This window comes from Conger conger, chromosome 11, assembly GCF_963514075.1.
Source record: "Conger conger chromosome 11, fConCon1.1, whole genome shotgun sequence".
Taxonomy (NCBI): Eukaryota; Metazoa; Chordata; class Actinopteri; order Anguilliformes; family Congridae; genus Conger; species Conger conger.
The window spans coordinates 5,713,201-5,718,583 of NC_083770.1; the positions used below are offsets into that span (position 1 = coordinate 5,713,201).

The 5,383-nt window shown below is 43.0% G+C and overlaps 1 long non-coding RNA gene across 1 annotated transcript; it reads left to right on the top strand.

The window, feature by feature from the left end:
• The first annotated feature begins 473 nt into the window (after positions 1-473).
• On the top strand, positions 474-4,606 carry LOC133140053 (uncharacterized). The gene is made up of 2 exons (XR_009709982.1): positions 474-516; positions 1,819-4,606. It is a non-coding gene; the product is annotated as an uncharacterized LOC133140053 (long non-coding RNA).
• Positions 4,607-5,383: the final 777 nt, after the last annotated feature.

Here is a 5,383-nt window from a genome sequence, read left to right on the forward strand (position 1 = left end):
CAGAAGCTGGAAATGGCCAAAAGTACTACTATCAGATCTGTGGGTCATGTTGGAATACTGGAAACACAAAGTGGATGCATTCCGCCATCTGGTGGATTTGTGGCGCTATTGCAAGGGACTGAACTCGAGGTTGAGATTTATGGCAGAAGCTGAAGGTTCTCTAGAATTCACTGAATAGATAAAGTGAATAACAGTGCTGTGTCGATTTATAGATTGCACTTGTATTGCAATATTAGGGACACAAACTCCACAATAGTGCTTAGCTGTTATCCACTTATCCCTGGTTATGAGTGTCTGCCAAATGCCACTAATGTAATGAAATGTAATGTAGCTGGGGCTTTAATAAGGCCAAACTAAAATTTACACAAAACACACAACCTGAAAAGTGAAATAATCCTTGCTCCATTTTGGAGTTTGTTTCACTTTCAGTTCCCTGCCTAAGCCTGGATCACTAAGTGATTTTCCTGGGCAGGTTTTATCAAGCAACATTCTGAAACAACTGTACCAAGAGCACAGGTAAGTGCCATAGCATACATTAATCATAATTTTATATTTAACATTTAATGTTTTCACAGCTGTCTTATTTCTTCATTCAGCAAGGCAGTGGCTTTCACAGTCCTTAAATCCAGTCCAGTTTCACAAACATCCAGGCCACGTCTTTGGTCATGCAGGGTCAGTTCTACAATCTGCTCCTCCACCAAAACAGGTCAAGTTCAAATCTGGCCATAAAAGCCCATTTCCCCCACAGCTACTTCACATCTGGGTGTGGAGTGGCAGGCTTTAGACAGGGTGCCTGATGGGTATTAGCCCCAGGTGTGCATCTTTGCAGGTGAAATCTTCGTTTGAAATCTTTCATGGCTCCATCTGTTGGAGCCATTTTGCCACCACATATCTCCCTCTAACACCTGGGCCCCTACCTGGGCTCATAAGAAATGCTAACATGCCATACAGTCACAACTTACCAGCATCCATAAGAAATGCTAATATGCCATACAGTCACAACTTACCAGCATCCATAGGAAATGCTAACATGCCATACAGTCACAACTTACCAGCATCCATAAGAAAAGCTAACATGCCATACAGTCACAACTTACCAGCATCCATAAGAAATGCTAATATGCCATACAGTCACAACTTACCAGCATCCATAAGAAATGCTAATATGCCATACAGTCACAACTTACCAGCATCCATAAGAAAAGCTAACATGCCATACAGCAAGCCAAATAATCTACACACTGATAGCATTGTCCATGAGGTAGACAGGAAAACATGTCAGATGACATTCTTCAATTGTAACAGACTTTAAAGGCTTACTATATAATTTTTGGTGGCTAATATCATGCTTTGGTGGCTAATGGCTTATAATGAGGAAAAAGTCAAAGCTATCATATAGAATTGTAAGCCGGAAATAATGAACATGTCATGCGTCATGCGCTGGTCACCTCACCCCCCCGGAGCATACATCGTTAGCCCCCACCTTTTGGCACCCAGGCCTGTGGGGGGAAACTAGAGTCTGGTTCCTGGAGGAGTCTTCCCGGGCCCCCTGGGGAGCCCCCCTTCTCTCACATTCCTTGTAGGTTTTGAGCACAGAAAAACTGGAGATGACATAAAGATGTTTCATGACAATGTTTTTTCATGTTTTGTCTCCTTTCCTTTAATTCACCCAAATCGGGTTTATCCAAAATCACAAGGTATATTGCCATGAGAGGTACAAAAACATATTTACAGCATAATGCAGTTATCATGAAAACTCCCAACTACATCATTCATCGATATAATATCTTGCAACCTTTTCCCCACGATCACACCAAGCTTGTTTGGGTTCAGCCTCCTCACCGCCCCGCGGATGAAGACCGCGGGCCGTGACTGATCTAATGGGCTTGGTGCAACAGACAGTTTGTGGCATGACCATCTTCCACCATCCGACGTCTGATCCGCTCCTTACAGAACACGCCTCAACCCGCACAACACCTGATCTCAGCCCTCTCCAGGTATCCCCACAGTCAGCCCTACGACCCTGGGTATCCAAAGGCAAAGTGGGACTCAGGAAGGGCTGCCATTTGTGAAGAACCTGAGAGCTGGGGCTCATGATACGCTTCAAAGGACCAGAGGACAATACTGTTCAGACTTCCTTTGGGGGGGTTTCAGACCATCGGCTCCGAAGGTGATAAGGGGAAGATGGATGGTGGTTGTATGTGTGGTTTAAGGGCATTTAGGTCATTAAAGGGTCATTAAGCCCCTGACCAAACCATGGAAAAAGAATGTCCTCCAGAATATTTGTGCCCTCTCTTGTGACCCCACACCTGGTCATTTCCTAGGGGAAAGATTCCCCTCATTTGGGCACCGCTGTCATTACACCAGTTACTGCTCTCCTAGATTAAAGCTACAAAACTGCTGTTGAGATAGTCAATAGACCGGGTAAAACTAGAAAACATTGCCCATGTGATCGTTATAGTGTAACCACTCCCAAGATTTGCGCATGATTAAACCCAATTTCTAAATTCTATCTTAAAATGGAGTCAGATTACAAAGGTGAATGTATTGGCCCTATTGTGGAGATTCTTGGTCGGCCCGGACTAGTAGAGAGTGGAAGGCAGAGTGATACTACTGTCTTTGTAACGTGGTTTATTTATTGGCTGATCTAGACTCTCCGAATAGAGGCCATTACTATTTAACCCCACTAATATTCTTCCAACAACACCAGAAGGACAAGCTTCGCTAAATTCCGTCGTTGGGTTAGCATGGGGTTTTACATTGTTATACATATAGCTTAAATTGAATCTATAATTTTAATTATTAGTTAAAATTTCTTAATTAAGTGTAAGTTTAAAAGAGTTTGAAATGAATGGTAGCTATTAATTAGATTTAACAATCAAATTACTACCGACAATCAAACTCATGAACCCTGTAGAGGTCTTTGAACGGATCAAAGTTGGCTTCATAGAATAATTTGAATAAACTGACACAGGCATTTATTTGTCATTTATTTGGCATGTTGCCTATAGCAACATACAAATCAAACAACTCACACTTAATCACTAAAACAAGTACAATGCTATAAAAGGTGCGGCTAACTATGGAGTTGTAGGAGAGGGAGAGCATGTGTAGATAAAAGTAGGGTGTGTTTGGAATGTGCGTCAGGGCATGTGCACATAGGATGGAATGTCGTGCAGGGTGAACACGCGTGTATAATGGAGTCTGTGCGCAGGCATGGACGCCGGGAGGTTCAAACATATTGGACAAAAGAATGGTGCTGAAAAATGGCGTGACCTAAATAAGTATCAAAGCTGGTTTTCAGCAGCTAAGATGCACTTAGACGGTTAACCTTAGATCTGCAACTGGTCGCAGATACAGATTATGTGCGTTATAAATTCTGTATGGATGGTTAGAGCATGCAGGAAAGGAAGGGATAGAAGATAGGGAACAGGAAAATGCTTGCGCAATTTCTCTGGCCTAAGTAATATTCTCTCCAGCAAACAAAATACAATAGCCACCTCACAATACTCTCACAATACAAGTATCTGTTACATTACTGGCATTTGGCAGACGCTCTTATCCAGAGCGACATACAGTTGATTAGACTAAGCAGGAGACAATCCCCCCTGGAGCAATGCAGGGTTAAGGGCCTTGCTCAAGGGTCCAACAGCTGTGCGGATCTTATTATGGCTACACCGGGGATCGAACCTCCAACCTTGCGGGTCCCAGTCATTTACCTGAACCATTACGCCTGATCTGTGTTAGCGGTTACAAAAATTATGGGGTTGCTATCACTTATACTGGGCAATGCTGATGAAACAGCCAGTTCTTACTCTGAGTCGACAAGCTCTTTGCAGCGTCCCCGAACAGGTCTTGAGTCGGGCAATCCCAGAGAATTTGGTGGCTGGTCTCCTGTAAAAAAGGGGTCCGGTCGCCTCTTCCAACTTGTGCGCGTTTGAAAGTAAAAAAAAAGAATAATACCGATTGTCAGTATTGTAGAACTTTGGTTTCCCGGGTGGATGCTTCTTGCAAGGCAAATTAAATTAGGCGATCAAGCTACTGTATGCAGGCCTAACTTATCGAAGCGAATAGAAGAGTTCCCTGCTACTGTCCGATGTAGACGAAGAGACCGAAATCTTCTCTTAAACACTGTAACTTGTGCATGAATGGTACAGTAACACTCTGTCCCCACTGGCTGTCGTTTGTTTGGGATGTAGCTGCCAACGAAACTAGACCGGGTCCGTATCATTGTTTTCTTGTCGCTTGTGACGTTACATCCCTGTCCAGCTTCGCAAGCGAATATCAACCCCTGCTGGAAAAAACTGTTTGAGCTAGGTTTGGAAACAGCTGGTTGACCATTTAGACCAGCTCCATAGGCTAATCCCAGAATTCCAATGTGTCCAACTGAACACTGTGTACTGTAACAGTTTTATGTTCATGGCTATTGTCAGTTGTATCTCACATACCTACGCTAATTCAGAAACATTTCCCTAGGTTAGTGAAATGTAGTCTATCCTATATGGTGCTTCATATGTCAGTTATCGCAAGTGTTCGCATTGAAAAACAATTATTTCCCACTGTAACATCTGTAAGAAATGTATTGGTAATAAATATTCCATTTGGACACGGTTGGTTGAATTAATTCATTCATGCATGTTTACATATGCTACTGATGTAGGATTAGATGGATGCATTTTTAAATATGGCGGGTGGACTTTAAAAAATGTTTTATTCTACATGTCCTGGAGCAGCTGTAATACATGATCATGAACACCAGTACGCACAAGACATTTAAATAACAAAACAATGAACCCCCCAGCCCAATGAGTTTACAAGATTTCCATCTTCATTTAAAACTCAATCATTCATTCATTCTCCTAACCCATTTATCCTGAACAGGGTCGCTGGAGCCTATCCCAGCACACATTGGGCGAAAGGCAGGAATACACCCTGGACAGGTCGCCAGTCCATCGCAGGGCACACACACCATTCACTCACACACTCATACCTATGGGCAATTTAGACTCTCCAATCAGCCTAACCTGCAAGTCTTTGGATTGTGGGAGGAAACCGGAGTACCCGGAGGAAACCCACTCAGACACGGGGAGAACATGCAAACTCCGCACAGAGAGGCCCCAGCCGACGGGGAATTGAACCCAGGACCTCCTTGCTGTGAGGCAGCAGTGCTACCCACTGCACCATCTGTGCCGCTTCATTTAAAACTTTTGAATGCAATTCACTTATAATTTTTTGCTTATATAAGCATACAGTGGTGTGAAAAAGTGTTTGCCCCCTTTCTGATTTCTTATTTTTTTGCATGTTTGTCACACTTAAATGTTTCAGATCATCAAACAAATTTAAATATTAGTCAAAGACAACACAAGTAAACACAAAATGCAGT